General features: G+C 44.1%; 2 pseudogenes; both read left to right on the forward strand.

The window, feature by feature from the left end:
• Positions 1-4,838: 4,838 nt before the first annotated feature.
• Positions 4,839-7,420, forward strand: LOC144516155 (uncharacterized; annotated as a pseudogene).
• Positions 7,421-7,609: 189 nt separating this feature from the next.
• On the forward strand, positions 7,610-11,509 carry LOC144516156 (uncharacterized; annotated as a pseudogene).
• Positions 11,510-12,364: the final 855 nt, after the last annotated feature.

Here is a 12,364-nt window from a genome sequence, read left to right on the forward strand (position 1 = left end):
TGCACAATAGCTGGGTATTGGCCGTGATGGGCACTTGATGCAGACAGTACGTTGCTCCAGGCTCGTCAGTGGTGCATCGGAGGCTGTGGTTAGTGTAGACCTTTGAAAGACCCACCTGAAAGGTAAATTGATGATAATAATTGTAATTATAATAACAGTAGCTAGGCCTAATAGGGCTAATAATACATTTATATTGACATGAAGTGTAATTATCTCTTCGCTGATCTTTTTCAGCATGTCCGCGAGGTAGAGGACACCCATCGGCTCCCAGCTGTACCACACTGCGGAAGATGAGGTCACGGTGCACTTTGGATGGTGGTAGAAAGCCTTTGCGTCAGATGGACATTTGGACATATAGTACTTGAAACTTTTTACTGGTCACAGCGGATCTCTGGGCCTGGCAAACATAAAACCTCTGAAGTTTTCCTTGTCTGGGTCAGGTCTTTTTGGTTTTTGGTGTGCGGATTGTAAGCCAGGCTGACAAACTCAACCCCGTCTTCATCTCTCCAGAGAATGAAAGATTGCATGCAGAGCTCCCGGTTGCCCTGCCTGCCACGCCGAGCCAAACACAGCTGGATGTCAAACCAGACTTTTCTGACCAGGCCGAGGGGCGTATCGGGACACAGTACAGCTGAATTTCTCATGATTTCAAGATCAGACTCAGAAATACGGGGATGGTGAATGCTTTGCCGCTTTTTCGGTAATGCTTAATTATTGCTTTAAAAACTGCATTACTGGTCATGAATCTGGTGTCAGTTATAATATTGAATTCCGTTAAATGACGGTTGATACCGGCTCTCAGACTCCTTAGGATTGAAACGCTGTACTCTCCCCCTGCCTTGGTTGACTGGACAGCGGCATAAAACTCCTGCAGGGTCTCATTCAGAGCAATGGCGGTGTATTTCTCAAATCTGGAGTCCATTTCTTTTTTAACAATAAAATCTCTAAGTGTAGTTACTGCCTATTTCGTATTTTTTTGTGTTGATCTCATCTTTTTCGTCTTCTATTTGATTCAATTCTTCCGGTGTTATCTCCTTGTGCTGTTTCTCCATTTTATTTCAATTTTTTCTTTCTTCAGCAGCATCCCAGTCATCGAAGTTGTCAAATTCTCCAAAAAGGTTAAAAGAAATAATGAAGTTGCTCATTGTACTAGTATAACGTTACGCTAACTAGATGTAAGTTTGTTACAATAAATTGTAAACGGGTACTTAGCGTAGCCAGCGCATTTATTGATTAATTTCGAATGGTAAACTGTCAGTTTCACCAGAAGTCCTTTAGTAGGTGTCCTACATCACTTTTTTATGGACATCCTGCAGCCAATCAGAATCGAGTATTCACCCAGACCATGGTATAAAAGGGCCAGAGTGCCGACAGCGGCGAAGGCCCTATTGAAACTGAAGGACTTCTTCCTTTCCATTCCTCCGGCAAATGAATTGCCTTTTTGAGGGGCTTAACATACTCAGAAACTCACCAAAATTGGCGGTCACATCAATTCTGGTGAAAATTTACGTATTTTAAGGGATTCGGGAATAGGCGCACAAAAGTGGCTCGCTAGCGCCCCCTACAAAATAAAAGAAAATGGAGTCCCTGCAGTACGTTTAACGTAGACTCACGAATCTTGGTACACATATGAAGCATGGCAAGACGTACAAAGAACATCATTTGAGCCATACCCTTAACGCAACAGGAAGTCCGCCATTTTTAATTGAAAGTTTGAAATTAGTGCAATTTTGGCCATTTCAACGTCGTACTTTAACGAACTCCTCCTAGAGATTTCATCCGATCAACTTCAAATTTGGTCTGTGCTATCTTAAGACCCTAGAGATGAAAAGTTATTAAAAGAAAGACTTTTCGTCATAGGCCATGGCTGTGGTGGGGCAGCCATTTTATGCATTTCGTCATCGAAACAGGAAGTTTCCTTGAAACCCATCAAAGAGGAGAGTTTTAAGTTTACTTTTAAATGTGGTGATGGTGTCTGCCTCCCGAACACAGACCGGGAGCTGGTTCCACAGGAGAGGAGCCTGATAGCTGAAGGCGTTGGCTCCCGTTCCCAATAAGCCACACCCCATTTCATAACATTTGAACCATTTAAGGTAGACTCTCATGTGAGGAATCATTGAACTAGGGCTGGGCGTATCGATCTAAATATCAATATTATCGATACCAAGATGAGTATTGGTATTGGATCGATACTGTCGTAATGAGATCGATACTTTTGTTGCAATTTCTCTACGAGTTCATGCGAGCACAGCATCTCTCCAAGTCTGTGCGCAGTGTGCAAACAGCGCACCTCTCTCTCTCTCTCTCTCTGCCCCCTCCCTGCTCTGCCGGAGGCGGAGAGCAGAGAGTCAGAACAGTGAGAGAAGCCCATGATGATGGCGGAAAGAAAGAGAAGCACTGTGTCACTGTGTCACTGTGACACTGCCACATGTGATGTGTGCAAAAAAGGCAACGTCACAAAATTATTCAATGATCGTGACGTTACAATCGGTATTGGTATCGGTATCTGCGATACTAGCCCTGTATTTACTTGGTATCGGATCGATACCAAAATTCCCAGTATCGCCGACCCCTATATTGACCCCTATGCTTAAGCCACGCCCCCTTTCATAACTGGTGACCCATTTAAGGTAGTTTTATGTGAGGTATCAATGAACTCAGCAGAGACTTCCTTCTTTATTGGTAAAGGTTTGCCTCGACCCCTATGCTTTGGCCACGCCCCCTTTCACAGCTAATGAACTGTATGACTTAGAGTATTGTGTGAGGTATCATTGAACTCAGCATGTAGTTCCCTTTTCATTGCTGATGATTTGCAGTGTCTGAGTGCTGCACAAATGTATGGTCGCAAGGAGCAGCGTCCACCAGTAACCCCGACGCACAAAGAGGCGCAAGGGCCCGTCCAACTCTGCTGGCATCTTTAATTTTATTTATGTTTATAAGAAACATACATGTGTACAGACAATGCTAGCAGCAGCAGCGCTGTGTGCCACGCTGACGCCACGCAGCCAGTGTGCAGCCGTTGATTACTTATGATTGGATGCTACATGTATTTAACAACTGGTTTACACATTGCTATGGTATTTATTAGCTAAGGGGACTTTCTCACCTACCTTGTTTGGCCTGGACTTTCGGACTTTTCAGTTTGATCTGAACCAAAATTACAGGTGTAAAACCTCCCCTGGAGCACAGTCCGGACCAAAGAGCCGAAATTTGGTCAGACTGAAAGAGGTAGTATCGGTCCTGGTCAAACTGAACCATGGCCCGGGTTTGTTTCTAGTGTGAAAACATGTTTTGGATGGTTCGGACTTTCGGACCAAATAGGCCTACATTAAGTTCTGGCAGGCTATCGTCGTGTTATAAGACCGGGGAAGCTCCTTTAAGTAATAGCTCAGTGCTTAGTGTGTACATGAGTGAAAGAGTGACGGTGAATGCGCTTAGAGCAGACAGCTTTCAGCTATCAGAGCAGAGAATACATTTGTAGTTTACTTGTTAAGTGGTAGTAAATGTATAGTGTAGGTTTCAGTTTGTCTCTGAATAAATGCTGTGGATCCTCAAAACCTAAGTAAAGTTCCTGTGTCTTGCTTCTCAATTTCAATTCAATTCAATTCAATTTTATTTATAGTATCAAATCATCAAAAACTCCCTTTTAGGAAGAAACCTCGCACAGACCCAGGCTCTTGGTAGACGGTCTCTGACGGTGCCGGTTGGGGGTGTGCTGAACAGTGGCAATAATAGTCACAAAGATAATGGAACAGTGACTACAAATGGTAGTCGTAGTAGTTCATGTCATAACAGGGCACTGAAGGGCGTTACAGTATGTAGCATGGCACAGCACAGCATGGGTGGGTGTAGCAAGACGCAAACACTTGGCAGGACGCAGCCGGACACTGCAGAGCATCGCCGGACACTACAGGGCATTGCGAGCATTGAACCACACTGATAGTTCCAACCAAGATCGTGGTGCCACCCTAATCCAAGGGAATATTCTGGGCGGGAAAAAGAAACATAAGGTTAGTAACAAGCATTTCAGGGGCAATATGCACACAAATGGAAACAGATGGAAAGGGAGAGGAGAGAGCAGCTCGGTTCGTCACAGGAAGGAAGGAACTTCCCCCGTAGTCTAGAACTATAATAGCATAACTAAGAGAGGCAGGCCAAAGAGAGGTGCCTGATTGGGCTAGAACTCTCCCCAACCTTGTCCGGGCTGTATCGGCCTGCCTCCCTCTACTCTACTCTATTCGCTCCCTAACTATAAGCTTTATCAAAGAGGAGTGTTTTCAGTTTATTCTTAAATATGGTGATGGTGTCTGCCCCTCGAACCCAGACCGGGAGTTGGTTCCACAGGAGAGGAGCTTGATAGCTGAAGGCTCTTGCTCCCATCCTACTTTTAGAAACTCTAGGAACCATGAGAAACTCTGAATTCTGGGAGCGTAGTGCTCTAGTGGGACAATAAAGTACTAAGAGCTCTTCAAGATATGTAGGTGCTTGACCGTTTAGAGCTTTGTAGGTCAGGAGAAGGATTTTAAATTCAATCCTTGATTTTACAGGAAGCCAATGCAGAGAAGCTAATACAGGAGAAATATGATCTCTTTTCTTAATTCTTGTCAGAACACATGCTGCAGCATTCTGGATCAGCTGGAGAGTCCTATGGAATTTATTTGAACATCGAGTTACAGTAGTCCAGTCTAGAAGTAACGAATGCATGGACTAGTTTTTCAGCATCGTTTTGTGACAGGATATTCCTAATGTTGGCAATGTTACGTAGATGAAAAAAGGCTGTTCTTGAGGTTTGTTTTAGATGGGCATTGAAACAACAGCGCAACAAAATTAAAAGAGCCATGGTAGCACAGGGAGAGCAGCAGAAAATTCCGACACCAGAGAGAGGTGACGAGAGGACGGGGAAGCCCGTCTACAAACCAATCAGTTACAAGTATCGGGAGACGCGGCTCAGGTATGTGATGAGGACAGGACGTAGTTATTGCATGTATGGTATGCAGTGTGAAAACAAAACTAACCGAATCAAATGTATACAATTTAACAAAAACATGAACCTTGGTCCGGACCTTGGTTCGGACCTCCAGGTGTGTAAAGGCCATAAAACAGTTTTGATGGTGCAACCTGATTTAGTAAATCACTAGTTTGAAATTAGCTAGTTACTAAGAACTTGACATACAAACTAATGAAAAGCTGGTGCAACCCAGTTCTGGTGTTTGACGGGACTGAGAACGTGTTGACGTTTATGGTAAGCGTATTGTGTCACTTCCGGTGTTCCCATGTTACAGATGCTAGTTTGCTGCTCCAGCAAAACGTACTCAACTCTGCTTTACTGTTTAAATTAGCGGCTATTTGCCTGGATTGCATTTAAATTACACTAGTTATACTCAAGCACTTATACTTCTCCTCTCTTACAGCGACTGCCTCGCTGAGCTCACAATTGTTAAAATGCTGTTAGCTACTTTAGCTTAAACCTAACCCTAATCCGCTCCCTCTCCTACTCTCTCTTGCTCTGTGTGTCAAATGTTTAGCTATTCCTCTGCCTCCTTTAGTAATAATCCATCCATCCATCCATCCATCCATCTTCATCCGCTTATCCGGGTCGGGTCGCGGGGTAGCAGCTCCAGCAGGGGACCCCCAAACTTCCCTTTCCCGGGCCACATTAACCAGCTCCGACTGGGGGATCCCGAGGCGTTCCCAGGCCAGGTTAGAGATATAATCCCTCCACCTAGTCCTGGGTCTCCCCCCGAGGCCTCCTCCCAGCTGGACGTGCCTGGAACACCTCCCTAGGGAGGCGCCCAGGGGGCATCCTTACCAGATGTCCGAACCACCTCAACTGGCTCCTTTCGACGCAAAGGAGCAGCGGCTCTACTCCGAGCTCCTCACGGATAACTGAGCTTCTCACCCTATCTCTAAGGGAGACGCCAGCTACCCTCCTGAGGAAACCCATTTCGGCCGCTTGTACCCTGGATCTTGTTCTTTCGGTCATGACCCAGCCTTCATGACCATAGGTGAGGGTAGGAACAAAAACTGACCGGTAGATTGAGAGCTTTGCCTTCTGGCTCAGCTCTCTTTCGTCACAACGGTGCGATAAATTGAATGTAATACCGCACCTGCTGTGCCGATTCTCCGACCAATCTCCCGCTCCATTGTCCCTCACTCGCGAACAAGACCCCAAGGTACTTGAACTCCTTCACTTGGGGGTAAGGACTCATTCCCTACCTGGAGAAGGCACTCCATCGGTTTCCTGCTGAGAACCATGGCCTCCGATTTAGAGGTGCTGATCCTCATCCCAGCCGCTTCACACTCGGCTGCGAACCGATCCAGTGAGTGCTGAAGGTCACAGGCCGATGATGCCATCAGGACCACATCATCTGCAAAAGCAGCGATGAGATCCCCAGCCCACCGAACTGCAACCCCCTCTCCACCCCGACTACGCCTCGATATCCTGTCCATAAATACTACAAACAGGATTGGTGACAGCGCAGCCCTGGCGGAGGCCAACTCTCACCTGAAACGAGTCCGACTTACTGCCGAGAACCCGGACACAGCTCTCGCTTTGGTCGTACAGAGATTGGATGGCCCTGAGAAGGGACCCCTCACCCCCGTACTCCCGCAGCACCTCCCACAGTATCTCCCGGGGCACCCGGTCATACGCCTTCTCCAGATCCACAAAACACATGTAGACTGGTTGGGCATACTCCCAGGCTCCCTCCAGGATCCTTGCGAGTAAAGATCTGGTCCGTTTAGTAATAATGATACATATAATAAATGTAGTTTATTCATTGCTCTGGAGGTGAGGCTTAGTGAGTTAGAAGCACAGCTCCGCACCATTGAATCAAAATCGTATGCTTCCGTAGCTAGCCAGCGCCCCGTAGCTCTAAACCTGAGCATCTTCGCCTTTCTAACAGTTTCTCCCTACTCAGTGATACACCCAATGAGAAGCCAACTCTGGTTATTGGGAGCGCTATACTGCGATATGTGATGTTGGCGGCTCCAGCGGCTGCGGTCAGAGCGGGCGATGTAGAATCCCATCTAAAGCTGCTGGCTAAAAATAACCGTAAATACAGTAAGATCATACTTCACGTAGGTGGTAATGATACCTGATTACGTAAATCGGAGATCACTAAAATTAATGTTAAGTCACTTTGTGCATATGCAAAGACAATGTCGGACTCAGTGGTTTTCTCTGGACCCCTGCCAAACCTGATCAGTGATGAAATCTACAGCCGCATGTCATCCTTCAACCGCTGGTTGTCGGAAAGGTGCCCAGCTAATGATGTGTGCTATATGAATTACTGGAGGGCATTCTGGATTCTGGGGAAAGCCTGGTCTGATTGAGAGAGATGGCATTCATCCCACTTGAGACGGAACCACACTCATATCAAAAACTCTGACCGAGTCTACTATCAGTCATAAACCATGACAACCCAAGTTTGATATTAGTAATCAGAGGTGAAGTGCAACGCGCTCCTCTGTGCTTCCGTTGGAGCAGTCGCCCACTCATAGTCTAATAACCATGGTGTCTGTCCCCCGACTCAGGTCGGTTAAATCAAAGGTAAACAAAAGAGAGGCTATACTTAACAACTTAATTGGAATTAAAACAACCACTGCAATGATAGAACAGAATAGGAAAATTATATGTGGACTATTAAATATTAGATCTCTGTCTTCTAAAGCAATATTAGTAAAAAATTTGATATCAGATAATCAAATGTATCTATTCTGTCTTTCCGAAACCTGGGTAGGCCATGAAGAATATGTTAGTCTAAATGAAGCCACTCCTCCCAGTCATAATAATACTCAAATTCATAGAGGATCAGCCCAAGGAGGGGGAGTTGCAGCCATATTTGACTCAAGCCTGTTCATTAATCCTAAACCTAAACTGAATTATAACTCGTTTGAAAGCCTTGTTCTCAATCTTCAACATCCAACACGGAAAACATTACAGCCAATTATATTCGTTATTTACCGAGCTCCAGGTCCGTATTCTGAATTTTTATCTGAATTCTCAGAGTTTTTATCACGTGTAGTCCTTAAGTCAGACAAAGTACTTATTGTAGGTGATTTTAATATCCATTTGGACGTTGACAGCAATAGCCTTAGTACTGCCTTCAACTCACTACTAGATTCAATTGGTTTCAGTCAGAGTGTGCATAAGGCCACTCACTGTTTTAACCACAACCTCGACCTTGTGCTGACATATGGCATTGAAATTGAGGATTTAATAATATTTCCACAGAATCCTGTATTATCAGACCATTTTTTAATAACTTTCGAATTCTTACTACCCGACTATACGAAATTAGATAAAAGCTTCTACACTAGATGCCTGTCTGACAGTGCTATAGCTAAATTTAAGGAAGATATTCCAACAGCATTTAAGTCAATGTCATGCCTTAAAGGACAATTCCGGCGCAAAACGAACCTAGGGGTTAATAACAGATGTGTACCCACTCTGTCGCTCTCTGGGACATGTTTTCATGCTAATCGAATGAGTTTGGAGCTTGAAAGATGCTAGCGCGGACCTCTGATTAGCTTACAACGCTAGTATTCAGGGCACAGGGAACATAAAAACAAATTGCTATTTATACCACTAAAAAGGCTCAAAATATCACCAAACTTCAACGGTAGCATAATAAGGGTCCCAACATGTTAACCGAAGCATTGAGAACTTTGTGAAAGGGCTACGAGAGAGAGAGAGAGCTATCGGTAGTCAATGCTGCAACACAACCTCGTACTTCGGGAAACTGGTGGTGAACCTGCGGACATTGTGAAGCTATGGCCACTAAACAGGAGTGTCTGTGTTGCAAGGAATGGGACCTGTTGCGTCGCGATGCCCCGGAGACGCAGTGTTTTGTACAGTCTTAAGATTTCCCCTCTCTGATAAACAGGGCTGTACTTGAAACTTTTTCGGACCGGAAGGACCAGATGGACAGTTATCCACTATGTAAGTACACTAGACAAGTTGTGCAGAGTGCGATTATTTCAGATATATTGAGCAAATTGCTTTTGATTTTAATTTGCATCACCAGCTATAAGTCATGACTGGTTTCCAAGACGGCGGTGACATGTAAACATGAACGTCTTTATAATCTATCTTTTCAATAAACTGTCTGTACACATACAAAGTTCTTAATGCTTCAGTTAACATTTAGGGACCCTCATTATGCTACCATTGAAGTCTGGTGATATTTTGAGCCTTTTTAGTGGTATAAATAGCGATTTATTTTTACGCTCCCTGTGCCCCGAATACTAGCGTTGTAAGCTAATCAGCGGTCCGCACTAGCATCTTTCAACCTCCAAATTAATTCGATTAGCATGAAAACATGTCCCAGAGAGCGACAGAGTGGGTACACATCTGTTAATAACCCCTAGGTTTGTTTTGCGCCGGAATTGTCCTTTAATATAACAGAGGACCTTTATGTTAACTTTAGTCCTCCCCAAATTGATAATTTTGTAGACTGTGCTACGGCCTGCCTACGGACGACTTTAGACTCTGTTGCTCCCCTCAAAAAGAAGATGATGAAGCAAAAGAAACTAGCACCTTGGTATAACTCCCAAACTCACAACTTAAAACTAATCTCGCGAAAACTTGAAAGTAAATGGCGTTCCACCAAACTGGAAGAATCTCATTTGGATTGGCAAGACAGTCTGAAAACCTATAGGTTGCCTCAGAAATGCCAGATCAGACTATTACTCAACACTAATAGAAGAAAATAAGAACAACCCAAGGTTTCTTTTCAGCACTGTAGCCATGCTGACAGAGAGTCACAGCTCTACTGAGCCATCTATTCCTATAGCGCTGAGTAGTGACGACTTCATGAGGTTCTTTAATGATAAAATTAAAACAATTAGAGATAAAATTCATCACCTTTTTCCCTCAACTTTTAACGGTTCACCTTTAAATGCAGGACTACTAGAAAGAACGACAAGACCTGAGATATACTTAGACTGCTTTTATCCTATAGACCAACATTTAATGTTAAGTCTCTTCAGCTCTTAGACCTCATCCCAACGAGGCTACTTAAAGAAGCGTTATCCGTGGTTAACACTTCATTACTAGATATGATCAATATGTCTTTATTAACAGGTTATGTACTGCAGTCATTTAAAGTAGCTGTGATAAAACCTCTTCTGAAAAAAACCACCCTCGATCCTGAAGTCTTAGCCAACTATAGACCTATATCTAACCTTCCCTTTCTCTCCAAGATCCTTGAGAAAGTAGTCGCTAATCAGTTATGTGATTTTCTACATAGCAATAGTTTATTTGAGGACTTTCAGTGAGGATTTAGAAAGCATCATAGCACAGAGACGACACTAGTGAAAATTACTAACAATCTTCTAACTGCTGCTGACAAAGGACTTGTCTCCATACTTGTCTTATTAGATCTTAGCGCTGCATTCGACACAATTGACCATACCATCGTTTACAGAGATTGGAACATTTAGTTGGCATTAAAGGAATTGCACTGAGCTGGTATAAGTCCTATTTCTCTGATCGATCTCAATTTGTTAATGTTAACGATAAATCCTCCAAGTACGCTAAATTTAACCATGGCGTTCCTCAAGGCTCAGTGCTTGGACCAATTCTATTCTCCCTATATATGCTTCCTCTAGGCAATATTATTAGGAGACTCAATTAACTTCCACTGTTATGCGGATGACACCCAATTATACTTGTCAATCAAGCCAGACGAAACCAGTCAGTTAGCTGAACTTCAAGCATGCATTAAAGATAAAAAATCCTGGATGACCTACAATTTTCTGATGTTAAACTCAAACAAAACTGAAGTTATTGTGCTGGGCCCCAAACACCTCCGAACTTCATTATCTAAAGATATAGCTACCTTGGATGGCATTGCCCTGGCCTCCAGCACTACTGTCAGAAATCTATGAGTTATTTTTTATCAGGATATATCCTTTAATGCCCATCTAAAACAAACCTCAAGAACAGCCTTTTTTCATCTTCGTAACATTGCCAAAATTAGGAACATCCTGTCTCAACACAATGCTGAAAAACTAGTCCATGCATTCGTTACTTCCAGGCTGGACTACTGTAATTCCTTACTATCAGGTTGCTCAAATAAGATCAGGTTGCTCAAATAAGTCCCTTAAGTTCCCGCCAGCTGATACAGAATGCTGCAGCGTGTGTTCTGGCAAGAACTAAGAAAAGAGATCATATTTCTCCTGTATTAGCTTCTCTGCATTGGCTTCCTGTAAAATCCAGGATTGAATTTAAAATCCTTCTCCTGACCTACAACGCTCTAAATGGTCAGGCACCATCATATCTAGAAGAGCTCTTAGTACCTTACTGTCCCAATAGAGCACTACGCTCCCAGAATTCAGAGCTACTTGTGGTAGAGTCTGTAAAAGTAGGATGGGAGCCAGAGCCTTCAGCTACCAGGCTCCTCTCCTGTGGAACCAGCTCCCGGTCTGTATTCGGGAGGTAGACACCATCACCTCATTTAAGAATAAACTGAAAACTCTCCTTTTTGATAAAGCTTATAGTTAGGGAGTGAGGAGTTGCAGTGTCCGCCTAGCCCGGCCCACCTCCTTCTCTTCATAGTTGCCAGATTCATCTACCATATAATCAATATAATCAAAGTAGAGGGAGGCAGGCCAGTACAGCCCGATCCGGTTGGGGAGAGTGTTAGCCCAACCAGGCTCCTCTCCTTAACCTGTCTCTCTTAGTTATGCTGTTATAGTTCTAGACTGTCGGGGGACTTCCTTTGTTCCTTTGACACACTGAGCTGCTCTCTCCTCTCTCTTTCCATTTGTTTCCATTTGTGTGCATCCTTGTCCCAGAAATGCTTGTTACTAACCTAGCTCTGGGGAGTTTACTCCCCGGAGTCCTTGTGTTTTTTTTTCCGCAGCTGTCGCCGTGGTCCTGCTGCACTACCTGCTACACCCTGCTACGCTCTGCGTTGCCCTGCAGTGTCCTGCTGCGTCCTGCTACGTCCTGCTATGCTCTGCTGTGCCACGCTACATCCTGTAACGCCCTGCAGTACCCTGCTATGACATGAACTACTACGACTACCATTTGTAGTCACTGTTCCATTATCTTTATTGTGACTATTATTGCCACTGTTCATCACACCCCCAACCGGCACCGTCAGACACCGCCTACCAAGAGCCTGGGTCTGCCAAGGTTTCTTCCTAAAAGGGCTTTTCCTCGCCACTGTCGCACTAAATGCATGCTCTTGGGGGAATTACTAGAATTGTTGAGGCTTTGTAAACTATAGAGTGTTCGTCTAGACCTACTCTATCTGTAAAGTGTCTCGAGATAACTCCTGTTATGATTTGATACTATAAATAAAATTGAATTGAAATTGTTACAGTGCTATGACAATACAATCATTAAGTTACT

This window comes from Sander vitreus, chromosome 4 (assembly GCF_031162955.1).
Source record: "Sander vitreus isolate 19-12246 chromosome 4, sanVit1, whole genome shotgun sequence".
Lineage (NCBI taxonomy): Eukaryota > Metazoa > Chordata > Actinopteri > Perciformes > Percidae > Sander > Sander vitreus.